This window comes from Macrotis lagotis, chromosome 6 (genome assembly GCF_037893015.1).
Source record: "Macrotis lagotis isolate mMagLag1 chromosome 6, bilby.v1.9.chrom.fasta, whole genome shotgun sequence".
Lineage (NCBI taxonomy): Eukaryota > Metazoa > Chordata > Mammalia > Peramelemorphia > Peramelidae > Macrotis > Macrotis lagotis.
This window is the reverse complement of record NC_133663.1, coordinates 88,733,321-88,761,267: the sequence shown is the minus strand read 5'-3', so window position 1 is coordinate 88,761,267 and position 27,947 is coordinate 88,733,321. Positions and strand designations below refer to the sequence as shown.

The window sequence follows — 27,947 nt, the reverse complement described above, 5'->3', positions numbered from 1 at the left end:
TGCTTATTTTACTTAACTTTTTTCTTCCCCTTTTATTCTTTGTTATAAAGGTTGACTCTCTAGAAGAGGTAAACAAGGAATATAGGAGAAATCTGAGTACCCCCAAAAGGTTATTAAAATTATTTTTAATTTGTATTTGTATTTTAATTTAATTTTATTCAATTTATTTTATTTTTAGAAATGAAAACTCTCTGAAAAAAGAATGTGAAAGAGAGAATATTTAGTCCTTTCATCATTCTGGTTGTCCAATTTTCAATGTGTTTACTCCAGCTTGTCTGTGTTCATAAAATGCGCGAACTACTCTGCCTACCATTTTCAGAAGAGGGGAGGGGAGAGGAGGAAAAAAAATTGGAACTCAAAATCTTGTAAACGTAAATGTTAAAATTTTCATAATATGTTATAGAGGGAACAAATACAATGCTATATTTAAAAATGCTCAAACTGTGTCCAAAACAAACACAGATGATAAGGCATTATAGTCCATTAGAAAAAAATCTAGGTTTTGGAAGTGAATCAAGTCCTGTCTTGGACAGTTACTGCCTTTGTGACTTTGGGCAAGTCATATAGTCTCCATGGGTCTCAGTTTCCTCATTCATAAAGAGGTGTTGGACAATGGCTTCTGTGTTCCTTTTTCCTTGAGATCTCTGACAATGTATAACATAAGCAAATTATAGCATAACTAGCATATTGTCTCTTTTAGTCTAATCCAGTTCAACAAGCAATTTAACATATAAGACTCTCTGCAAGGGAAACAGTGTATAAAGACAATAAACAAATGGAAAGAAAGAAGAAAGATAGAGGAAGGAATAGAGAAAAAAGGTAGGAGAAAGAGAAGAAAGACAAAAAAGAGAGAGAAAGAGGGGCAGCTAGGTGGTGCAGTGGACAGAGCACAGGCCCTGGAGTCAGGAGGACCTGAGTTCAAATTCAACCTGACAATTATCTAGCGGTATGATCTTGGGCAAATAACTTAACCCCATGGGGAGAGGGGGGGGGGGGGGAGAGAGAGAGAGAGAGAGAGAGAGAGAGAGAGAGAGAGAGAGAGAGAGAGAGAGAAAGAGAGAAGAGAAGAGAAGAGAAGAGAAGAGAAGAGAAGAGAAGAGAAGAGAAGAGAAGAGAAGAGAAGAGAAGAGAAGAGAAGAGAAGAGAAGAGAAGAGAAAAAAGGAGGAAGGAAGGAAGGAAGGAAGGAAGGAAGGAAGGAAGGAAGGAAGGAAGGAAGGAAGGAAGGGAAGAAAACAAACCTGGCTTCAGTCTAATTTTCCTGGTTTTGTTTAATACTTTCCATCACAGATGTTATGGTTTAGCCAAACTGGTCTTGTTGTTTCTCAAACACAACAATTCCATCTCTCAGTCATTGCAGAAGCTGAGCCTTATGTCTGATATGCATTTTCTCTTCTTAGAAATTCCCAGTTTTTTTCAAAACTTAACTTGAGCTCCATGAGGACTGATCTTTCTAGCAGCTACTCCAACCCTTTTCCCTCCCCCCTCCTCCTCCCCAATGACTTTGTATTTATTTTGTATAAATCTATGTGTGTCAGTGTTATCTTCCCCAACAGAAGGAAAGCTCCTAGAGGGCAGAGACTTTCTTTTTTGTTGTTTGCATCTCCAAGTCTAGCACTTAATAAATCCTAATTGATTGATTGATTGCTGAAGTTTTTCTTTAGGTAGTCATTCATTTTCTCAATCTACCTAGTCCACAGCTCTCCCTCCAATCCACAGCTTGGGAGACCATATGTTCTGGTTGCAAAAAAAAAAAAAAAAATGTTTGACAGTATCCAGAGCTTATCAGAGGGCCTGGCAAAAAGTAGATTCACTAGATGTATGTTGACTGACTCCCTAACGTTATCTACCACATTTTCTGATCTATCTACCAAGAAAGAATTAAGCTCCATCTGAATCTTCCAAGGTAACATTTGGTTAATCAGATTAACTAATTTGTGTTAATGCGTTAATGGGAAGTAAGAGGATCTTTCCTTTCAATCACAAATGTGCATTTTAATAGAAGCTTTCCCAAGACAAAGCTGATTTTGTCCCATCTTTACAAGCTCTTTGGGAAGTGAGACTGGATATTTCTATCATTTCCCCCACTCCCTCCACTCACTGAAAGGTATGTTACAGATACAAAGCTTAACAATGATGCTTTGCCAATAGAAAGACTTCAGTCTGTAGATTGATTGACAATTAATATTTTTCTCCACTCCACTGTTAATGCAAAATGTGGAGGAGTGGGGGAGAGACACACACACGCTAATGACACTTTCAGACCAAGACAATGATCAGGGAACAATCTGGGAATCTCTCAAAAATTGCCTAAATATGGGATGTTTTCATTGAAACATACCATCAGCAAAAAAAAGCCTTCTCTGCCAAACCTATTTGTCTTGCTCAGAGCACGGTTTCTGAGCACTCATTCTCTTTGCAAACCACGTAAGAGTGCAGTAAAGCATTTTCAAATAGAAACACAAATCAGAGAAGGACCTGTGAGTCACTAACAATGGAGCTGACCATTTCCAGAGCCAGGCCGATTCCCCCTAGATTTCTGTTCAAGATTTCTGGCCAGAAGAGATAGGAGCTCAGTGGGTTTCTGACTCTCCTTCTTGGGGTATTGTCCTAGGAGGTTAACACCTTTGTAATCAATGACTCAGCCTCAAACAACAGCTGTGTTTGTCCTATAAATTAAAGGCAGAATCCTTAAAATGATTGTTTTCCTGAAAATAAAAGGATTAAGCATTTTCCCCTCCCCTGCTGCTTTTCCTTCACCCCCCCCCCCCCACCTTTTTCAATTTGTGGGTGAATAAATTCAGCCCCACTGTAACTGCAGAGAATTATCTCAGTTTCCATCACCCCAAGACTACCGACTCCATAACAATTATCATCTCTTATCTGAAAATGACTGGAGGGAAGGGGGCCATTTGAAACCAAATTCTTTCCAGTATTAGCCACCATTCAAATGGATACAGGGAGAATAATTGGGCTCAGTCCATTAAAGGCAACCAAGCAAAACTAGGTGAACCAAATTCCAAGTTTTAGCAAAGGCTTTTTCTTTTGCTTCTCTTGAATATTTTGAACCCCAGTTTGTACTCCCAGCTTCTACTCCTAGTAGGTGCAAAATTGAACAGAACAGAATGGACTGGGCTTGTACAAGGAGGTTGAGCTAAAATAGAAATTAATAGAGTGTAAAATGATCTAGATGCCTGTGGCAAAACCTAAAGATTGAGCCATTCACTAATTTATATCTGATGTAGGGCAAGACACTTCATCTCTCCTGGTTTTTCTCATTTGAAAAATTAATGGATTTCTAGGAAATCTAAGGATTTCTAAGGTTCCTTGGGGGGGCTGTAGTCTGTCCCTATGATTTAGATGTCTGCTAAAGTAGAAGTTTATATTCTGTTGTTAGGTGGGTAAAGGCAAGGGGTTAGTAAAGGTTGTCAATCCCAAATTGGCAAACACACGAGGGAAATTTTGGAAGGATTTGTAAACTGTAACTCCCCACCTCCCATATCAAGAATCAGTTGCAGGAATAGATTAATGATTAAGTATTCATAATCCATGGAAAGACAAAATGTGAACAAAGCAGAGCAAGTCAACCAGCACTTATTAGGCGCCCAATGGATGCCTAACACTACCTTAGGCACTGTGGAATACACCAATATCTCCTTCCAGGAGGTTAAAACCTAATTGTCCAGACCAGATAATGAATGTAGATGAGGGCAAAAGAATAATTTATTTGATTATAATAGCATTTATATAGCCCTAAAAGGTTTTCAGAGCACTTTATATGTTATCTCCTTGATCCCCAGCACACCCTTTATTAGCATATTTTAAAGAAAAGGAAAGTCAGACCAGAGAGGTTAATTGATCTGTTTAAGTTCACTTCCTCAATCAACAAGTATTTATGCTAAGTACTACAAAGAAAGGCAAAAATAGTCCCTGCCTTCAAGGAACTTGTATTCTAAGGGAGGAGACTACCTACAAGGTAAATCAGAGGTAAAGCTCTAGCAAGAGCCGGGGAGGAGCAGTTGAAGAAGATGGGAAGGGATGATCAGGGGAAGACTTCTTGCATTATGGAATTTGAGCTATCTCTTGAAGGAAGCCAGGGAAGCCAGTAGGTGAAGGTGGTAACAGTCTGATGTTTAATTTGAACCCAGATCTTTCTGACTCCAAGTTTGGTACATTCTACCCACTATGTTCTTTTTAGTTGTCTGGCTCTTCAGGATACTGTAATGGTTTGTCCTTTTCTTCTCCAGTTCAACTGACAGATGAGGAAACTGAGGCAAACAGGGTAAGTGACTTACCCAAGGTCACACAGCTAATAAGTATCTGAAAATGAACTGGAGGAGACCCTAAGTCTTGTTTGGGGGTTTTCTTGGCAAAGATACTGGAGTGGTTTGCCATTTCCTTCTCCAATTCATTATACAGATAAGGAAACTGAGGCAAACCGGATTAAGTGACTTACCCAGGGTCACTCTACTAAGTAAGTTTCTGAGACTGAATTTGAACTCAGGAAGATGGTTCTTCCTAACCACCTAGCTGCCTTTTCTACCCACTACCCTAGGCTGATATTGAAATGGTTTGGGGGCAAGTGGAACTAGGCATCACTGGCCTATTATTTCTTACTCTTTAGTTGGCTATTTCAATCACTTTAGAAGTTGATGCAAGGAGTTATCAGAGCTCTCCAGATATTCATCCTCTTCTTAAACTTCATATGCTAGTTAGCAGGTAATGTAGGAGATGTAAAGATGAATTAGTTGCATCCCTTGAGAGAACCACAGATTGGGAACTGAGAGGACCTAAGAAAAGACAGCATTTGGTCTCTACCATTATTGGCCACTCAAAAAAAAAAAAATGTCACTTGCACCATACATTGTTTGGAGGAGAAAAGTTACTTGGAGCTGAGGTGATAAGGAAAGCCTTCACAGAGAACATTAAACCTGATCTTGGCCAAGGCATAGAGTAAATGTTGTTGAACCACAGGTCAGGAAATTTAAAAAAAATACCCCTACAATTGGGTTGCAATTGGGAACTTTTATAAATCAGGGACCTCTTTGGTAGGAATAATCATAATAATAGCCTGTCATTTAAAGTTTGCAAAACACTTTACAAATATTTGATCCACACAACAACCCCAGGAGGTGGGTGTTCTTATTATCTGCATTTTACAGATGAGGAAACTGAGGCAGACAGAGATTGAAGCTAGGAAGTATCTGAGTTTGGGCTTCCCGGAGACAATGACTAGCATGCTAGACCTGGTGTCAGAAAGCCCTAACTCAAATTTGGTCTTTGAAACTTATTAGCTGTGTAACTACAGGTTTTAAATTTTCTGAGTGTCAGTTTTCTCATCTTCAGAATGGGAATCTTATAGAAAGAACATTGTAAACCCTACTGATTTATAAATGTCACTTGCTATCTCCAGTTAAAATTTTTGCAGATATAGAAGTGTTTTTCTAAAAAGATGGGAGGGGGAGCAGTTAGATGGTGCAGTGGATAGAGCACTGGCCCTGGAGTCAGGAGTACCTGAATTCAAATCTGGTCACAGGCACTTAACAATTACCTAGCTGTGTGGCCTAGGGCAAGCCACTTAACCCCATTTGCCTTGCAAAAAAAAAAAAAAAGGCCAAGGCCTCCCACTGCATCTGGGGACATCTCTAGTCATCCTTATCCATATCTGACCACAGGCTCCAGGAGGAAAGAGTAAGACTGGTGACTTTATACAACTTCCTCACTTAAATTTTGATGTCATGGTCCTCTTCAAGAACATAAGACAAATAACTTGAACTTGATTCCTCAGAAAATAATAAATTGTCCCCCTCTTCCAATTTGGACCTCATATAACATTTGGTTTGTACCCCTCTAACATTTGTATGTAGGAATTTTTTATCCAATCTCTCTCTCTCTCTCTCTCTCTCTCTCTCTCTCTCTCTCTCTCTCTCTCTCTCTCTCTCTCTCTCCCTCCCTCCCTCCCTCCCTCCCTCCCTCCATTTTAATATAAAAATATATTTATGTATTTATTTTATTAGTTATATATTTCTATTTCTAGATATCTCTATAATGCTTTCCATATACTAGGTGCTGAATTGAACACTAGATCAGAGAAGCATCCGTGGCTTCTGAATGGCTTTCCTTACCTTTTAAGATTTTACTAAAGTTGAAAGAAAGGAATCCAATGGTAAATCTGCTTCAGTATGTGTGTATGTGTTTGTGTGTGTATGTGTGTTTTGTTTGGGGGAATGAGTAAGAATACTGAGTAAAAATTGTATCCACAACAGGTTTTTCAGCAGGGAATTTCAGCAGATCTCTTGCTGGTGGGAATTCCCTAAGGAGTCAGAGTTTAGTCTGGAAGCTGCTGGTGAAAAGTTAACCTTCCCTCCCTTATCTCCCTTCTGCTCTCCATTTCATTTGAAATTCTATAGTGTAGTAACCCCCCTCCCTCATTGGTTGAACTATTCTTTTTTTTCTCTGACAGCATCTGTAGGTAGCATCCTCAGGGGCCCTTTGAGGTTTTAGTCCATCTTGAGGCTACAACACTGGCCACCAAAAGAAAATCTAGGGAATGGATGACTTTTCTCCCAAGGCCAGACAAAAGTCATTATGCTGTCATCTTCTATACTGTTGTGTTTTTTTTTAAACCATTCCTCAGACATAGGAGTCAAAGATGAAGATGAACAAGTTTCTGGGGCAAAGGATCATTGATTTAGAACTGGAAGGGGCATTGGAGGTCACTAGTCTAACTCCTTCATTTTAAAGCCAAGGAATCTGAGATCCTGAGAGAGTGATTTGCACAAGGTCACACAACTAATTAAATGGTAGAATTGTGATTCAACTCTTTTCACTATACTGAATGGCAATGAATTGAGATGAAACACAATATAGACTCACAATTCACCTCTGAAGTTCCCTCATCTCTACCTACAAAACTCACTCAAATGTCACCTCCTCCATGAAGGAAAGCCAAACTCCACACACTGCTTTGTTCTTATTACATTCTCTGTGTGTTTGTGTGTGTGTGTGTGTGTGTGTGTGTGTGTGTGTGTTATAGTTAATTTAACCTATATTACATGCCTCTACAATGAGCTCAGTGAGGGCAAAGACAACATTTTATGTTGATTATATATCTCCCCCAAGCCTAACAAAATATTTTGTACACCATGATCACTTATTCACATATTCAACAGTCAATCATCAAGCATTACTGAGCTCTCACTATGCGCAAAAGGAAAAAGAGTCTCTGCTTTCAAGGAGATCAGTCTAACAGGAGGAGATGACATGAAAACCACTCTGTACAAACCAGATACATATGGATAAATTGGAGATGATCAGGAGAGGGAGGACACTAGCATTGTTAGGGGGTTGGTAAAGGCTTGAAGAATGTGGGGCTTTAGCTGACTCTCAAAGAGAAGGCAAGAGGCAGAGACAAAATGGAGGAAGAGCCAGTAAAACTGGATAGACATGGGAGATGGAGTGGGATATTGCAAGGAGGACAATGTAAGTAGATAGGAATCAAGTATAAAAGCACTGGAAAGGCAGGAAGGGGCTAGGTTGCATAGGTAGGGCTTTAAAAGAAAGAGAAATTTACTTTTGATCATTTTTGAACAAAATGGTGACATAGTCAAACATATACTTTAGGAAGATGGAGGATGAGGAGGGTAGACTGTAGTGGAAAAACTTGAGACAGGAAAAAGAACCAGCAGACTATTGTGAAGTGATGAGGTCCTGTACCAAGCAGTGTCAGAAAACAGAAGGCATATACAAAAGATAATATGAATTGAACATGCTTTGTTTGTCATCTGACTGGATATGGGGTGGAGAAAAAGGAGGGGTAAGAGAGTAAGAGGTCAAAGATGAACCCCTAGATTGTGAGCCTGGGTGATTGGGATGATAGTATCATCTACAGTAATAGAGAAGTTAGGAACAGGAAAAGGAATAAGTAATGAATTCAGTTTTGTACATGCTGAGTTTAAGATGTTATGAGATATCCGGTTTAAAATATTAAACTACTAAAGTCCAACAGAAATGCTATGGGATTAACCAATTGCATTAAGGAGCCTAAATTACACTGCTAAATCTCATTCCAGAACACCCCCACCCCAATTCCACTCAACCCTTCCATAGACCTCCTGCATGCTTAGAGCAGCTAATTATCAGAAGATAGAAAAAATACCAGAAATTCAAAAGGGAATCAACAATTTCTCTCTTAGTTATTTTAGGGTTAAAGCATTTCCATCCTGCTATATGATTTGTGGCCGGGAGTAAAGGGTTTGAAAGGAAAAGGTCTTGGAATGTGGTTTCTGGGTGAGATTTCAGAAAACCTCTGACTGAATTCTCTCTTACATAATTTCCCATCCCTAAGGGTCATTTAAAAACACCCACAAAACTCTTTTTCTTCTCCACCACCAACCTCCCCAAGTTCTCAGAGGATCAAAATAATAACTCACATTTACATGTTTTTACCAAAGTTCTTTCCAAACAGTGAATCTCATAGAATGTGCAAAGAGTATTATCTTCATTTTACAGACAAGGTCACATCAGTGTCTGGTCACACAAGGACACACAGGAATTGGAGAATGAATTAAAACTCAAGTCTCCTACTGGAGCAGAAGTCTAATTTCTTCTCCTGAGAAGATGCAAAACTATTTATTGATTATCTCAGGATTATAATGTAAAAAGAAAGAGAGTGAGGCTGAGAAGGAAAGTGGTTGACCCAGAAGATGCTTTAGAGTTCTTACTAGGTTTATGACCCAAAGATTCCAAGCTTATGTCAAATCTTATCTCATTGCCCCTGTCCTCAACCATCACTATCTGTCCTCCCATTCCTGAAATCTACCAGGTTTTATTCTGAGACCAGATAACCTCACCTAGAAAAACATTTTCCCTTTACAGTTGAGGAAACTGAGATCTAGAGTGACAAATTACTGTCAATGACTTACCCAAGATTACCCAGTTGGATTTGACTCTAGACATCAGAACACCCAAGCCCTAGTCTAGTTCTCCATGGCTTCAGATGGCCAGAAATATCTTTATTCTGTACATTCACATTCCATAGGGGCTTCTCTGTTTGTAAAATCTAATTCACCAGATGACTATGAGGGAAATCACCAATGGAGAACTCTGAAACACTAAAAATATAGAAAGCGCATTCTAATTGTACCAGGTTCCCTAAAGCTTTGCTAATACAAGATTGCCCAGAAAAAATTCCATTTTTAAATGGGGAAAATGGAGATGATTTTCCCTTGTAATTATAATTGAAGACCATGGTCTGAAAAATTAGAAGGATACAGTTAAGTAAAATACCTTCTCTGGCTTTTCAGCATAGTTATTTCCAGGCCTGGGCATGGAGTTATCTCAGGAGAATGCTGAGGGCTTGAATGAAAATGGGAAAATGGATCTCCTATTCACTTAGTCATATGACATCTATGAACTAGTCAGTGCTGAAGAAAAGAAACAAGAAATCAAATTCACATTTCTAAACTCGGGACAGAAGCAGTTAACAAATGAAAACTGACTCTGTCTGCATTTTGGAAACTGATGTTAGGAATGACCAGGTTGAGAAAATGGCCCAGTTGCCAAGGATTCACTGATTCCTCAGAATTCTCCCTAAACTGACATCAGAGAGTTGACAGGCAATAATGGAGGCCCCTTTCTATGGAAAAATTATTAGAAATGCCCCAGTTTGAAAAGCTCTAAGGTTGGTCAAAGTAAAATTCAAACAGAGCTTGTAAAAAAACAAAAACAAAAGCAAAACCTTATAGGCATAGAGTTAAGGACTCCCTGGTGCTCACTAAAGATTGTAGGGAGACTGTTTGCCTTTCCTGCCCCACCATCCTGGCGCCCCACCCCCCCACTCCGGAATTATTCAAGTCTAGAATACATGAACACATGATCCCCCCTTGGCGCTTTATTATTTAATGATGCAGAACTTCCCTTTCCCCTAAAATTGAGAGCAGGCAGGGATCATTTCTGGTTCCCACAAGTATGCACTGGTTTCACCCACTCTTGCTTGATGATACAGGGCCATAGGTCAAGGTGCTGTGGCAAATACAGGTCCAATCATTCAAACAATGCTGCTACTGGACCATGCTCCAAGAAGAATTAGCCTGTGTTGACTAGTCATTCACAGAAATAGTCCTATCCTTTCCAATTTTAAGTAGGTTACAAGTTGCCTGAATTATAATAGTAACAATGGAGACATCAAATACTTTAGGATTTATAGTCTTTCCATATGCTTTATTTGGTCCTTAAAATTAATCTGTGAACAAAGTACTAAAATATTTTTCCATTTTACAGATAAAGAAACTGAGACTCACAGAGGTCAAGTGATTTCCTGGAGCAAGTCAACTTCAAATGACCAAGACAAAATTTACATCTAGGTCTTCCTAATGGCACGCTATCTACTCACTCAGAGTCTGGTAAATGTTTAACAACTATCTCTGAATTATAACTATGACACACTCAAGTTTAATCTGCATTATTAATATTTTTCCTTGTTCTTTCTTAATCTAGGCAATAAATAAAGTAATCAGTCCCAGAACTGATTTGTAGTGTATCATGATTTCTAGGGTGTAAATTTTCACACTGAAAATTTAACAACAGGCTCACTGGAGTCTGCTCCTGATTATATGCCACACTGTCTGTTCCTAAACTCACTTCCATGATTCCAGAATAACTTGACTACTTTCAACCAAACTGTTTGAGAGAAAGTTTGAAAAACTAATAGAAATCATGATACGTAGCTCACTCATATTGATATACCTTCAGTTCAGTTGGAGAGAGAAAGGGAAAGGAAGAAATCCTTAAATTGTTCTCCAGCTCATCTCTGGGGCAGTCTTGCTGTTGGTCCCTCTCTGGACATACTCAGTTCTCCAATAACTGGATTCTTGTTCTTCTGTGACCAAGATACCCCATGGGCTAATTTTCCTGCCCTTGAATCTTAATCTTGCTCTTTCATTAATGGAACTAGGATTCAGGGGCAAGAAATCCAGAGATCCCATCACTGCCACCAGACTTCCCAAACTTTAACCTGAAATCTTTCTGGAGCTCTGTCCTTGCTTACCATTTTACTTTTTAGAAAGAATTTTTCCTATTCCCCAATCTTGGATTCAATTTGGACTTCATTGATTGGTTGTTCTACCCCACCCTTCCTTCCCTCTCTTGTGGAGTGATATGGATTTTTGTAATTTCAGTTCAGTAATGTATGGTCCCTGCCCTCAGGGTCTCAACAGTCTCATAGATCTTCCTTTGTACTTTATTCCTGTTTTCCTCAAGACACCTATGTCCTAGCTTTGTTCTCATGTTGGGCACCTGATTTTGGCCCACCCCTAAGTCTGTCTGCATTCCGGAAACCACTCATGATGTCAGAATTGGTTCTGGCAGTGGTTTAAGTTCTAGCCTAGTCAGATAGGATTTCTTTAATTGCTTTCCTTTGTGCCACTGGTGGCCTTCCCAAAACACATTGCCATCCTGTATACCCAATGATATCGTGGCAAAGGAGGAACCAAGGAACCAAGCTCAGATATATTCCCCAGTTCATTTTTGACTGAAATACTCATTTAATCCATGGACTTGGAATCGGAAACCTATTGAGAAGCAAAATGTTAACCTGAGCACCCCATTTTAAAAAGGAAGCCCCCAGCAGAATCCAGACCTCATGAGGATCTGGGGAGAAGGAATTGGAGATGTTTAACTTAGAGAAACCTCAGGGACCATGTGATACCTTTCTTAAATTGCTTGAAGGGCTGCCATGTGGAAGAGGGATTAGTGTGTCTATATCTTCCTTAGTGTCTCATCTCCAGTCAATATTTCAAATAGTCCTCAGTCACACTTCACTTCATTCTCTACTTCTCTATGATCTTCAAACCAGCTATCAGATCTCCTCCTAAGGTAGAGAACCTGCTGGAACCATGTTCAAATCAAGTTTGCCATTAGTTTCATAAGAAATGTGCCAGCTACTCTCCCTCCATCCCTACTCACTATTCCTATAATTTTTGGTTCAAAGTACCCCTCTCTGGATACCACTCTCTAATGTATTTATTGTTCCTTATTAGGATGCAAACTTCTCGAGGACAGAAACTATCTTTATTTTTGTATTTATATATCTGACACAATACAGTGTTGGGTCAGTAGTAGAGACTGAAGAGAAGCAAATTTGTGCTTGATACAAGAGAAAACTTCCTAACATTTATTATTTAGGTATCCCAAGATAGTGGGAAGGTAATGGGTTTATCTCTCTCTCTCTCTCTCTCTCTCTCTCTCTCTCTCTCTCTCTCTCTCTCTCTCTTTTAAATCAATTTTTATATCTCCCTCCTTCCCTTTTCTTCCATTTCCTTGAGATGGTAAGCAATCAGATATAGTTTATATATGTGCAATTATGTAAAACATTTCACATTTCCATATTGGTTATTTTGCTCATGAAGACTAAAATGAAAGAAAGTGATAATAACATACATCAGTCTGTATTCAAACAATATCAGTTTTTTTCTCTGGAGGAAGACACTTTGCTTTGTTATTATTTTTTTAGGATTGTCTTGCAGCATTGTATTGCTGAGAATAGCTAAATCATTCACAATTCTTCATCAAACAATGCTGCTGTTGAGTATAATGTTCTTTGGTTCTATTCACTTTACTATGCATCAGTTCAGGTAAACCTTTCCAGGTTTTACTGAAATCATCCTGCTTGTCATTTCTTATAGCACAATCATATTCCATTATAATATACTATAACTTGCTTAGATATTCTCCATTTGATGACATAGGTATCTTCTAGCAAAGGCTATATGGTTATTTTTGAAGTCTGTTGCCATGGGAATTATTGGGGGAGGGAGGTTGATGGCTACTGAGATCTCAACCAACTCTGAAATTCTGTGAAAAAGTGATCAGCCTGCTATCTTTCTGGTAACTCCCATGAGAAGCTACTACATTTCTGCTCTTAGTAACCCTCTTTAAATCCACAGTTTTATTTCATCCTGTGAAGCATATGGGTTCTTTGGGGGCAGTGATGAATGCCTTTCTATATAGTATAGTGCCATGAAAACAGCTCATTGAGGCCCAGTTTGCTTTTTAAAAAGTCAATGGATTCACCAGCTGTAGAGTTTATCATTATAGCAGAGCCATCAATGAAGGCATTCTGTCTGGCATTCCAAAGAGTTGATCAATAATTTCCAGGCAGTCAGATACAAAATAATCACCACAGATCACTGCAGAACTATCTTGAATTTGAATATCAAGCTTTCTGTAAATGATTAGGTAATCTTGCATCTTTACAAAAAAAAAAAGAATTGTGCACATAGGCTCCACAACAGATTATATATTTTGCATTTGCATTCGGGAAAGATGAATACTGCCCATAGGACAGTGTTCCTAGGAAGACATATGGAGTTAGATCATGATTTAAAGTGCTCACTGTTGAAGGATTTTTGGCTTCATGTTCAGAAGTACTTGTTAGTCTTAAGGGATCCTCATGTCTTTTCCCCAAAATAGAACATTTCTTCCATCTACTACCAAGCTCTAAATTTATAGCCAAATTGCATTAGTGAAATTGGTCAATCATATAATTATAAGAATGAATATGTTCTCACAAGTAAAACTTGAAGACAGTTTTTCCACAAATGGTTAAAAGCAACATGGAGTCTTTCTTAGAAAATGATGGTAGGAACTGAAAGGCACATGAACAGTGCGCTGTAAGATCATCAAGGCTGACATTAATATGGTGGGGAGGGGAAAAGGGACATCAGACTACTTGAGGAGCAAACCAGCCCAGGTCAGAAGCAGAGCAAATCAAAATTTCCAAACTGATCAGGTGAAGGGAATAAGTATTTATAAGTGTCTACTATGTTCTAAGCTCTGAGCTAAGCACCTTACAAGAATTATCTTGTTTGTTCCACACCATAGCCCTGTGAGGTGAGTACTATTATCCTCATTTTAATAGTTGAAGAGACTGAGGCAGAAAGAGATCAGCAGTGGTTCACCAATCACCAATGAAGGGCTGCTACACTTCCAACTTGGGCAAGATAGGGAGACTCAATTTTAAAAACAAACCAAATGCTCTAAGCAAACATAAACTAAATAAAACAATTGATTGTCTTGCCAGGTAACTGAGATTTTAGTTTGGTTGCTGCTATCCTTTTCAAAGCAATTCTGATTTAGAATGCAGGGGATTTGAGAGGTTATCTCCTCTATTTCCTGCTAGCAGTTCCCTTCCACTGGAACCCAGATATTTCAAGAACACACACACACACACACACACACACACACACACACACACACACACATATTTGAAAAACCACGTCTCCTCTGAGTCTCAGCCTTCCAATTAAAAAAATTTCCTCTGACATCCCAAAGAAGTTTTCAACTTCAGTTGATAGTGCATTCTATGCAGTCTCTGAAGCTGAGATGCAATAAAGTATGAATCAATCTCTATTGCTGTGTAATTTTGGCTTAGCAATTAACAACAGCAAAATAGAAGTTCTCCACCAACCAGCACTGTATCATCCACACATGGAACCATCAACTACATTAAATGGAGAAATTTTGAATGCTGTGGATAAATCCAGCAGTTTACTTCACAGGTTTGCACACATAAATGATAAAGTTGATACATACATTGCCAGAGCTAATTCAGTGTTTGGAAGGCTCTGAAAAAAATGTGTGGAAGAGAAGAAGTATTAAAATGCCTCCCAAATTAAAGGTCTCCAGAGTCATTGTGCTGTCCTCATTGTTGTATGTCTAAGAAATTTGAACCAAACCAGAAAACTGAATCGCTTCCATTTGAATTGTCTTAGGGAGATTCTGAAGATCACATGGCAAGATAAGGTGCTAAACACCAAGGTCCTTTCTCTAGCTGAACTGCTAAATGTTCAAACTCTACCAAGAGAACACAACTCCAATGGGCTGGTCACGTTGTTCCAATGCCAAACATACATTTGCTTAAAGACTATTTTACAGAAAACTCACAAGAGTTTCATTCAAAGGTCAGAAGAAGCCATACAAAGATACTCTCAAAGTCTCTCTGAAGTATTTTGGAATTGATTGCATGAAATGGGAGACAGGACTGCCCAAAATGGCAGGTCCATATCAAAGAAGGCACCATACTCTGTAAGTGAAGCAGAATTGTAGCAGGTCAAAAGAAACAAGAGATGTGACAATTGCTCCTCTCCAAATGTTCATGTGGACCATTTGTGCCCAATCTGTGATAGATTGCCATAGTCAGACACACTGTACCTTGATTCCAACATAGTGATGTCATTTTGGTCTTCTTCAAGCACAAAGAACAAAAACTAACCATAGCTTCAGTCAAAAAGTTCAGGTTTTGTGTTTCACAAGAACATGTTTAAAAAAAAAAACTTGCCTGTGTTTCCATTCAACATTCTTGAAACTAAAAAAAAATTATCACTACTGCCAAATTTTTGAGTTGTTGAGAACTACTTCAATTCACTTTTTTTGTTGTTGATTCACTGAGGTTTTAAGTAAAGCATCCAACTGTCTTCAGGATAAACTCTTTTGCCTCTTTTTTGTCTATATTTATCACCTCAGTTTCATTTTCTTCTCATTGCTCCAATGATTGACAACATGTCAGCAGATAGAGAATAAGCATATTAGGCAGTATTGCCCCTGATAAAGACTGGCTATGTGATCCTAAACAAGTCAGTTAGCATCTTAATGTTCTAAACAACTTTCTAAAGCAGTGGTTCTCAAATTTTTTGGTCTTGAGACCCCTTTACACTTAAAAATATTGGAGACTACAAAGAAATTTTTAATTTGAGTTATATCTAGTACTGTTTAATATAATTAAATGTTTTAGTATTAAAATGCAAATAAATTTGATCTCCCAGAACCCCCAGAAGGCTCTCAGGAACCACAAGAAATCTCTACATCACACTTCAAGAATTGGTGTTCCAAGGCAATAATCTCCTCACTAGGAGTTCCCTATAATACTAAAATCATATGTCTAGTCAAAAAAAGAATTACTATAGCAAGCATTTTTGGCACTATATCCAATTGTAATGAAGACAATGAGCATCCTGCTTTAATTTTATTGGGGGAAAACTAGTTTTTCATTGTTACAAATAACAATAGTTCTTGATTATAAATACTTTTAATCATATAAAGAAAAGCTCTTTTTCCTCATATGATTTTTTGGTGTTTTTAACTTAAATGATTTTTTTCCCCACAAATCATTTTTTTAAAAAATAATTCATTGACATAGTAATGTGATGCTTATTATTTTGGTATTAATAGAGTTTGTAAATGACTTTTTTTCTCCATAGTATTTAGCCATTGTATAAGGAAGTTTTCACTTCTTAATCATTTCCTAAGTCTTTATCCTGATTCTTTTTTTTTTTTAGGTTTTTACAAGGCAAATGGGGTTAAGCGGCTTGCCCAAGGCCACACGACTAGGTAATTATTAAGTGTCTGAGGTCGGATTTGAACCCAGGTACTCCTGACTCCAAGGCTGGTGCTCTACTGTGGCACCTAGCCGCCCCTGTATTCTTTTTCTCTGCAGAAATTTTGTTTCCTTTTTTTCCTTCTTTTAGTTTATTTGGGAAAATTGATGGCTACTTTTGAAATGGCAAGGGAAGTTATGCTTATATAATGTGGTGACTGGCCAATGAGGACACAGTCCCAACACCATGTTCAGGTTTGCCTTTCCTTGGTTATATTGAAAATGTAAAGATATTACCTGCCTGCTTCCAACCCAACACGAAGACTCTTGGTGAGCCTCCTTTTGACTCTGAATGAGGGAGAGAATGGTACTATGGGGGTAAAGAAGATGATTCTGGTTGACTGAGAAGCTGAAAGTTTCTGCTGTGCCAGAATTAAGAGCAATCTGCTTCCTTGTCAGTCCATTTTTGTCTCTTTTCCTTCCTGGTGGGGAGTAAGATAAAACTGTTACAAATTTTTGGGAATGGGGGAAGGGAGGCTGCTCTATCTCCCATCCAGACACCATATGCCTCTTCTTTGTCTTTTCCTGATCTTAGTTAAATGAGTGAGTATTCTGGAAGGGGTGTATCTACGTTCCATTCAAGGGCTTACTGACAACCAAATTTTGAAGGAAAGTTCCCAGAGCAGTAATGGTCAATGACAAGAAGTGTTTGTATACAAAAAGGGAAAGAGAGGTTCTCTGAGGCATGCAACAACTTAGGAAATATGACTCTGTGTAATGGAGAGAAATCCTGTCCGTGGATTTGAGAAAGACACTTATTCTCCGAATCCAGTGGGGAGTCACACATAAGGGCAACTTCCTGAGGGCTTTATTAAGGGAGAAAAGAAATTGGGAATTACTCTTTAGCCACACATACTCTATACACGTGTGTCTCACTGCCATTAATTTCATATTGATGGGTGCCCTTTCTATTTTCCCTTCTCATGAAATATCCTTTCTTAGAAGCTAATAGTTCTATTGAGTGATAATAGGGATCAAACTGAATATGTGTTTACAAGTGATAATACTCAAAACCCCAGCCCCTCAGGGTTACCTGCAGAACTCTGAGAGGGGTGGTAGTCAAGCACCCTTTGGTGTCAATGCTGGAGTTGAGAAGTGAACCCGGAGAAGGTACAGTACAACTTTTCACAGTACCATGCTAGAAGTCCTCATTGAAATCATTGATCCTTCTGTCTGCAAGTGGGGCATGGCAAACCAGTTATTAAGAAAAAGTATTCTTTTTCAATTCTGTATTTTAGATAATTTGTGGAGTGGAGATGGCTTAGGGGAAATTTAAAGACTGGATACTCTAAATGTCTTAGGATATAAAGCATAAACCACATAAAGTTTTAAACCAATTTACTAAAATAACCAATATATAAAAGCACACAACTGCTGTAATGGCTCTGTCAGGTAGAACAATTGTTCTTTTTGGATCAGTAATCTTGCTCCAGGACACAGAGGCATGGTGGCATCACACCTGCCTTATTACTTACAGCAACTGCCACCCCATGGTAGACGCAGATGCCTTATTACCCAGATTCTCCCAGGGAGGGAGGCACTCTCAGGGTTCTGACTCCTCCTTTCTAAATTAGTTCCATAGGCAGCCTGTCGGGTTAGCTGACAAAATGTATTGAGCACCTACTGGGTTCAAGCACAATATTATGCACTGTGGGGAGTGGAAAAGGATGCACAAGACGGAGACCTCACCCCGTGGGAGCTTCCAGTGGATTTGAGGTGATGGAGCAGGCACAAATAAATGCATCAACAAAAGCTTAGATGTCACTTACTATAGCTCTAAAGATAAGCACACATCCATGCCGAGTATCTGAAAAGGTTGAAGGAAGGGGATGGGAGAAGCTGGAGTCAGGGGGCTAGTTTGCAAAGGCTTCTGGGAAGAGGTGAGAGTCAGAAATTTGAGAAAAGAAGGCTGTTCATTTGGCCAAGGGGAAAGGACAGTGAGTTATCCAAAATAGGTCTAAAGGGGAAAGGAGAGGAATGCAAAGAAATACAGAGGATGAGTAGGTTTAGCTAGGGCAGAGACAAATACCAGGACAATACTGAGCAACTGATGTTGGATTTATGAGCTCAAGATGATAACACCATAGACTTGGAATTTTCAAGGATTTCAGTGGTCATTGAATTCAGACACTTCATTTTACAGATCAGGCACCTGAGACCCAGAATGGTTAAGAGGCTTGCCTATGAGGAACTTAATTTTTTTATGAGAAGTCACATAAAGACAGAACTCTGAGAAGGGGAAAGAATAAAAATGATTCTGAAAAGAGATGTTTTGTCCCATGTTTCTATAACTTTTAAGTTTGCAGAGCACTACAGACACATTTTTTTTTCATTTAAACACCAGAACAACCCTGGAAGGAAGGGACTGTAAATATCATCATACCCATTTTACAGATAAGGAGACAAAACCTCAGAGAGTTTTAAGTGATTTAGCCATTACACTTGCTAGCCTCAAAGGCAAGATGTAAGTCTAGCTCTCTTTGGACTTCAAAGACTTTTCACTATATGCAAGCAGGGGAGAGACAGAGACAGAACAAGCAGGCTGGAGGCTATTTCTGCAGGCCAGACGGGGTCTGGTTAAGCCCTAGATTGGTATTTTAGTTGTAGAAATAGACAAGGAGAGGAAGAAGGAGTCTCCAGGAAGTATTATGTGCCATAGATACACTTTTGTTGCTCCCAGGATGTGAGGTGATGGCAGAGGGTGCCAGAGTCTTGCTCAACCTCTGAGCTCTTCTCTGTGTTCCTATTTATTCATCCTCCCAAGGAGACATCATGACCTCATGGTCCTCAGTGGTGCCAAGGCTAAATTAGTCCTTCAGCTCACCTTGAATATTAAAAAATAATAAAATCACTTGTTTATTAAGTGTTTAGTCACTTACAAGCAGTTTCATGTTGAGTGCTGATAAAAGAAAAAAGTTTTAAAGGGAAGTAAGGAGGCAGCTACGTGACCTTGATGTATATTATTTTTAGGGGCATATCCAGTGAAAATCCATGCCTGAGTTTTATAACAACATGATAATCATGACTGCTATGGGGTATAGGGTGGGAGAGTGGATGGAGGGTTAATCTCAGAGTCAGGTAAACCCGAGTTCAAATCCTTCCTGATGTATATTGGCTTGGTCATTTACCACAGTCAGTTAGCCTCTGACTCTGCTTCCCAGGCAGTCCTCTAAATCTAAAATTGGAAGGAAGGTCTCTCTGCTTTGAGAGAGGAAGTTTCTCACCAATGAAGTCACAGATGTGGCTAAAAAAAAAAAATCTTACCTAATACTGACTGCAAAATGGCAACCACCTCAGTAAGAACTGCCACCATGGAAAGAGCTCAATGCTCAGGTTTGCATGCCAGCTCTGCCATTTACTGCCTCTCTGACTTTGGGTCCTCCTTTAACTTCTCTGGGCCTTGGTTGCTTGATCTATTAAATGATCAGTTTTATTAGATGGCCTATGAGGCATTTTCTTGAGTTTTGCCCATCATCCTCAGGTCCTGCTTATTAATATTTCTTCTGGAGTACTGGATTCAAATTTGGAAAGACCCAGTTTTGAATCCTGTCTCTACTAGTTAACCAGTGACAACCTCTCAGAACCTCAGTTTCCTTATTTGTGAAATGGAACAAATAATACCTATAGAACTTATATACAGGGTTGTTGTAAGACTCAAATGATGTAATGCAATTTGAAAACCTTGAAGTCTTATATAAAAGTGCTATTGCTATTATTAGTTCTGTTTTCTGTTTAATCTTCATGGCTAGCTAGCCTTGCCTGACCCTTCCCCTGCTTCTCCAGTAGCTTCTTCAACTAGTCACTTGTGGAAGCAGCAATTCTTTATGGATAAGCTCCCATTTAGCCTCATTTTTTCCATCCTTTCACCTGAAACCTTCTTCAGAGAGGCAAATTGGCATAGTAGATGAAGTACTGGCCATGAGATAAAGACTACCTGAGTTCTAATACTGCCTCTGACACTTACTATCTATGTAACCTGAACAAATTACTTAAGCTATCTCAACCTTTTCATCTGTGAATATGGAATTAAAAATAGCATCTTCCTCATAGGGTTAGTATAAAGATAAAATAAGATAACATATATAAAGTAAGTAGTAGCAAGGTTGCTCTAGCATACTGAGCCTGGCAGTTGGAAGATCTGAATTCAAACTAAAGACACTAGCTGTATAATCTCTACCTCAGTTTCTTCAACTATAAAATGGGAATAATAATAATAATAATGATAACATCTAACTTCCAGGGCTATTGTGAGGATCAAATGAGATAATAGTGTAAAGCACAGTCCTGCCATATGATAGGAGCTTAATAAATTCTTCTTTACTTCCTAAAGCATTTTATAAACTTTAGAGCATCTAACTTAGCTGTTATGAAGATATCACGTTTCCTATGGTCCTCTCAAGTTAAGGCCTCATTTCTTCTACTACCTGGGATGCTTTTTTTTGGGGGGGAGGGTGATTCTTAATCTTAATGCCAGAGGAAGGGTCAGTTGGCTCTTGGTTGTCTCATAATACCTCTAGTCCATTGATCCACCATGATCATGTTCTTCCTCTTCACATGAAGACCATGACAGTGAATTGAATCATTTTCTCCAGATCTCATCCAGGACCATCTTCTCCCTTATCGGATGACTTCATTTTTCCTTTTCAACTCTACTTCCTATTGTTATACTTGGTAACTTCAGTATCCATATTGACAACCCCATGGATTTGGTCTCTCATTTCCTTATTCTCTCCAGCACCAGTGAACTTTCATTGTTTCAACAGCCTCCCACTGGCAAGGTCCTACCCTGGCTCCTATTATATAACCCTGCCCCACTTCAAGATCTCAGTCTTAATCCTTCCCAAAGCCTAAGAATGAGATCTCAGCACTTCCCAGTCTCCAACTACAGCAGAAAAATGGAAAACTGAAGAAGCGTCCCTGCAGATTATTCTATATACATCTAGACAAACATATAAACCTTGATGATCTCTTAAGCAATACTACCCAGTATTCTCATATCACTTCATTTGTACCAAATTGTGAATTTTTCAGCTTAATCATTTGCCTCTCAAAATTCGTCATAAATCAGGATGCATTTTATGTTAATAGTGCAAATTAAATTTGCATATATTGCATAAAATTCAACTTGTCCATATACATATCTTCCACCAAAGTCAGTCGTTAAATGTTAACAGTACATCCTTGTTTGGATATAATTCCTAATAGAACATAAGCTCTTTGGGTACAAAGGTCTTTTTCCTTTTCTTTTTAAAGATGTGTGTACATAGAGATTAGAATAGTGTCTGGTCCACAATAAATATTTAATAAATGTTCTTTGATTAATTCTGGTTGATCATTAGGACTTTAACTATTAAATACAAGCTTCTCTGAGTTAGACACATTTTGGAATCCCGGGATCAGGTTAATTATAAGAGACCCAGACAAAGACACCTAAAAGAATAGGCCCCCCCCAAAAAATTACTGATATTAGTCTAAAGGCCAATCTAAAGAAATATGAGATCTCTTGAAATCATGGCTTAGGACTCAGGGTATTTTCAGAAGAAAAAAGTAATAGTTGAATTACAATACTGACACAATAAAATGAAGAGAGAATGAAGATCAATAAATTGGGAACAAGCCCTATATTCCACATGGGAAAACTGCTTTGAAACAGTAAATCTAAATTCTGACAAAAGCTACCAGACCCAGACTAACTTTATTAGTCACTTCAGAAACATGCTCAGATCACAGAAAAGTCATCCTTTGTGATGAATTGTGCACCATCTCATAGAAATATATATGTATATATAAATAGATATACAATATAATATACATATAAATATGCACATATCTTTATTTTTGTATGCAATGCTTATCCATATATGAATTTTGTGCATATTTGTATGTCTGCCTGGAAAACTGATTAGTCAGGAAGAGCATTGGATTTAGAGATAGCAGACTTTAGATTGAATTCTCATCTCCGTTACTTTCTAACTGGGTGTTTGGGGCTAATCACACATTTCCTTGTCTGTAAAAAGATTGAACTAACTGTTCTCTAAGATTCCTTCTAGCTTTAAAAATTCCATCATCACTCCCTGTGATCACAGCATGGAGTTTAAGTATATCAACAATTCATCTTAGACTGTACCATTCCACAAATAGAAAGAGATCTCAAGATCTAATTCACATATATGTGGACATATACATGCATATGATATTTATACATAGGATAACATATATATATATATATATATATACACACTGTGATCATAGGGAGTGAAAATGTGCACTTAGATTTTGTTGTGTTTTTTTGTTGTTTTTGTTTATTTTTACCACTGGTAGTGGTGGTAATATGACATGCCTGGAATTAGTAAGATTCATCTTTCTGATTTCAAATCTGACCTCAGATTCTTACTATGTGGGTGATCCTAGGCAAGTCACTTTACCTGTTTGCCTCAATTTTCTCAACTGTAAAATGAGCTGGAGGAGGAAATGGCAAACCATTCTAGAATCTCTGCCAAGAAAAACTTCAAATGTAGTCATGAAAAGTCAGACCCAGCTGAAATGATTGAATAACAATAACAGGATATAAATAACAGAAAAACAAACAGGAAAGATTTACCTGAGTCAAGAAAACCCTAAATGAAGTCATAGAGTATCAGGCACTGAAAAAACGATGAACAACAAAGGAAATACCAGAGAGAAAATTCTCTTAAAAACCTATCATCCCCTGCTCTGCAAAGAGTTTTTGGAGGCCCTGACAGGTAAAGTGATAGCCATAGTCAGTAATATCAAAGTAACACTTAAATCCAAGTCTTCTTGACTCCTAAGTCAAATCTTTATCCCTTTGAACCCTTTGCGCATTCACTTAGAACTAGGCTTGCATTGGATAGCCCCAGTTACATGTGAAATTTGTAGGCATCACATTGACCTCTTTTCAACTCTTCACCAAGACACACTGAGCAATTCATCTCAAACAAGAAAATGAGAAAGGCTCTAGGACCAGCTCCCTATTGTTGTAGAAGAGAGTTTGCTCAGGTTTTCTTGCTTATGATTCATTGCATAGATATAACATCCATATCCAAAGTTTTCAGGGAGGAAAGCTTAATATTGTTTTGTAGATGTCAGTCCCCATTCTGGCAGAACCTTGCACTCACTACCAGGGTGGATTGGTTTATTTGAAGTAGGGTCACAAGAAATTAATTCATCCCTTTTCTCATTTTCTCATTTTTCCTCCTTTGCCTGCACAGCTCCCACTTATCTCTTGACCTTTGCTGTCTTAATATTATTTAGGTTTTCTACTCTTCCTCAGCTCACTCATTCTTCTGCCTTTCTCTCCACTTTTTCGTTTTTACTTGTTTCTCCTTCATCTATAGGTTCTCATCCCCCCTTATCCCTGAGGTTACAAACTTCAATGTTTCTAGTTCTCTGAACAAGCAGGAAAAGCAAGATAGAAGAGTCAAAATGAACAATCTGTTCTCAAACCTTCTGTTTGTTCTCTTTTGCGAGCTGGGTCAATCATCCACTCTGTATTTCACAAGTATGCGTGGTGGGGGACTGGGTGAGTCAGGGATTCAAATACAACAAATTATTAGGAGATTATCAGACTCCTCCTAAGTCCAAGTACTATGCTAGTCATTAAGTCTATAAAGAGGAAAAGGAAATTATCCTTGCCAGCTACTGAGAGGAGGGAGGAAGGAAGGAGAATGCATACGATAAATAGAAGAGGGGAAATAGCCCTAATAATTGGGTATGGGCTTTTGTAACAAGGCTGCTGAACCAAAGTCAACCTGGTAGGTTAGGAACAGAAAGCTGTTACCTCTTGAGATTAGCTCTGAGACCTAGGCAATGGCATGCCATATGGAAGAACAAGGGAAGGGGGAGGTTGGAGGTTGGGGGATGGGGGAGTGGAAGCATGATTCCCAGAGACCTGGGAGAAACACTCCAGGCGCCTCAGGGTTAAAGGGCAGCCTGGGTCATGTAGCCAGGGAACTCTGGCTCTGGCATCCCAGACCTCCAGGAATCTTTCCCCAAGGTTCTCCCTCCTAACCTTCTAGCCCTGGCTTGTACTCTGGTCAGGAAAGGGCAGAGCCGGTGGCATAGGAAGTCATGATCAGGGCCCCTTCATCTTCCTTTTAGGACCCTACCATCCATTTAACTAAAAAAGAAAGTCTTTTAGGGTTTGGAGGAGGGCAAAGGGGGCAAGGCTTATTCTATCCCTGAGAGGAACTTCCTTTCCATTAAAGAAATTACATTCTCCAACTTCTCCCACCCCCACCCCTGGATGGAAAGAAAGTCTTTCAACACATAGTGAGAGAACCCTTCTGGGCAGGGCAGAGGTTGACTGGGCCACACTGGCAAATTAACTTCACTCTTTTTGAAATCTAAAACTGATTCTGTTCATGGGAATCTCTGATTGAACAAACCAAGGATGAATTTGTGTTTTTCTGTGGGTGTAGAGTTGGGTGACTACTTAAGAATGAAGCCCTTAAGTTAGTTATGTTTCCCAAGAGCTTCAAAATTAACCTGGGTAAGTCTTTCAAAAAGTATATGTCCCCCATCACCACACTCACCCTTCCAGGAGGAATTGGAATTTCTTCACTCTATCCAGATCACAAAAGAGGGATTTTATGTCTTGGGTAACCTATCCTGAGCCTTTTTGATGGAAGCTGAATAACTGGCATAGGGCTTCATCTTACCACTACCCCCCTTCCCTATCTAAGACTGCTCCTGCTTCTTATTCTCAGGAATCACCCTCAAATGGGAACAGTAAGAATAAAGTATAACAACCACAAAGTAGGGGAAAGGTATGGGTGGCTATTGTGATTCGTTATTTTCCTGTGTCCATAAACATAGGTCTCCATATAATCACTTGTTGTGACTATGCCCAGAGGCCAAGGTGATCCGTGCATTCTAGATATAAATAAAAAATTCAGCCTTACTCCCGAGAGAAACAAAAAGGAAAAGCTATTGTTGTCTTTTATTGTAAGTGGTGTACATGAACAATGATGCGAAATTACATTGGAGTCCATATGTTTTCACTAAATTGGCCACAGGCCTTTGGCTGCTAAGTAAAGGCCATACCAGCCCTATTCAGAAGAGGAAGGGCACTGTCCTCCAGATCCACTTCTTGCAAATGTTTCCATTTAAACTGGGTTAGAAGACAGTAATAATAGGTAGAACTGGGTCTCTCTCTCCCTCAAATACCACTTAGCTTTCTGAATTAAATAGTATAATCAATTCAAAACTTTAAGGGATTTTAAAGGTTGTCTTGTCAATTCCCTCCCTTTACAGAAAGGATGCTGAATCTCAGAGAATTGATGTAATTCAAACAAGATCACACAGATGACAGAACCAAGATCCAAGTCCAGATCCTTGACATCCAAATCCAACACACTTCCCTTTGCCTCAGGATGTCTCTACAATCACCCTGCTTGAAATCCAAAGACCATGTGGTGTCAGCCTGGATCACAAGGAGAGAGGGAAGAAACGCCTTAACTTTCTGGTTAACAACAATAAATGTTAGCTGACTGATCGGGCTATCATGTGCTGCGGCTCTTCAGCTAGTCGCATGCATGACCTGGGTTTCTGAGTTCAGTTCCAGTTCAATAGTCCATATTGTTTGAGGAATTCCTTCCCCCTGTTTTTCCCTTCAATTTATGCCTCAGTTCATTTGTTTTCAGTTCCAGGGTAAAATTCATCTTCTCTTGTGGCCCAGAATTTTGTTTTCTTTCCAGGTCTATTGGTTTCAAAGTGACATTTGGGACAGAGAGAGAGAGAGAGAGAGAGAGAGAGAGAGAGAGAGAGAGAGACAGGCAAATAGACAGACAAAGAGAAAGAGAGAAGGAAAGAAGGAAGGAAGGAAGGAGGGAAGGAGGGAAGGAAAGAAGGGATTAGAGTAGAGGAAGAGGGGAAGGAAAGAAAAGAAAAGAGCAAGTGAGAAGGAAGGACAAAGAATGGAAAAGAAGGAAGAAAAGGTAAGGAAGGGAGGGAGAAGGAAGAATAAGGGAGGAAAAAGAAAGGGGGGGAAGAATGAAGAAAGGAAGAAAAGAAAAGAAAGATTAGTGGGTAGATATTTCAATTTCTAGCCAGGGAAGGGTAGCTAAGTGGTGCAGTGGATAGAACATTGGCCTTGGAGTCAGGAAGACTAGAGATCGAATTCAACCTCAGACACTTGTCTCTTACTAACTGTGTGATCTTGAGCAAGTCACTTGACCCTGATTGCCTCCCATCCAGTCATCCTGATTCATATCTGGCCACTGGATTCAGATTATTCTGGAGGGAAAAGTGAGGCTGGTGACTTAGCACAGCATGCCCTCTCTCAAATCTAGTTCATGTGCTTGTCATGGCATTACCTTCCTGATGGCATAGTCTTCTTTGAGAATGAAGGGCAAACATCCTCTAGCCAGGGAAAACTGAGGGAAGTCATATCAGTTGGAACAGCCATGGTTCTACTCCTCTTTCCCTAATTTTGTCTCCAGTTTCTCTCTACAAAAGTGTCTGAGTTAATCCTCTTGGGTAGTGTTTCTAGATCCTCTTCTGTTCTCCTCCCTCCTTAGAATCCTGTGACATCCTAGGGTTAACTCTGACAGTACATGGGTGTGAAAGAGTGTTGTATTGGACCTGGATCCCTGAGTTCAAGTGCTGGTTCTGACAGATACTAACATGTAACTCATGTTTATATAGGGCTTTATGAGTTCACAAAGCACTCAGTCCTGTAAGGTAGGTAGTCCATGTAATTATCATTCTTTTTTATAGATGAGGGAACTCAAGTTGTTCATGGTATCATTTGTAACAATGATGGATCAGTCAGAAGGGAAGATGATCATAGCTTCTTTAGTGAAGTTCGCAGAGAGACAGTCAACGTGGTCCTTGGCAGGAGAGGTGCAACTGTGGTCTTCCCCTACTCTAAAGGCTTCAAAGTTCTGTCCTGTCAGCTTTTCTCTCTGATAAGTGTAGGAGGACCCAGAGGAAGGTGCCAAGACTAGGTTGGGGTTACCCCAAAGGGCTTTAATTGTTTGTCCATTTTATAAATGGGCTCACAGGCTTTTTCAGTGGGTGTGACAGAAATTACTGTTGCTGTGATCATTATTAGACCAATTATCCTAGCTATTAATAACACTAAAAGTGGGGGAGGGAAGAGAGAGAGGGTGTGTCTCACACTTTAGTTGGAAGATGAGAGCCTGCAGCTGGAATAGCTTCTAAAATCGAATACTTTTTAGTGTCCCGTGTTCCATGTTCCATATAGTTGGTCTCTGCAGAAATGAGGATTTCCAGTTCTAAAGGCAGACACACCTCAATGAAGTCTTTTGGATTTCTTGTGTGGGAGACTGACTGAAGTAGTAAGCATCCCAGAGCAATAAGTAGGTAGAGTCTATGTAGCTGAATATGAATCTTACTGATGTAGAGTAAATAAAACAGATCCTGAGAAGTGTGGATTATTGAGATGCTCTCAAGGTGTAACTTGTCCTAAGCTTCAGGTACTTAGAGGTTTCCTTGACAAAACAGAAAGGAAGGGAGGGAATGGAAAGGAGACCT

General features: G+C 39.2%; 1 long non-coding RNA gene across 1 annotated transcript; it reads left to right on the top strand.

Annotated features, from left to right (window-relative positions):
* Positions 1 to 50: 50 nt before the first annotated feature.
* LOC141491738 (uncharacterized) lies at positions 51 to 26,202 on the top strand. Its single transcript, XR_012469737.1, has 4 exons — positions 51 to 109; positions 10,280 to 10,401; positions 16,333 to 16,384; positions 25,704 to 26,202. It is a non-coding gene; the product is annotated as an uncharacterized LOC141491738 (long non-coding RNA).
* The last annotated feature ends 1,745 nt before the right edge of the window (positions 26,203 to 27,947 follow it).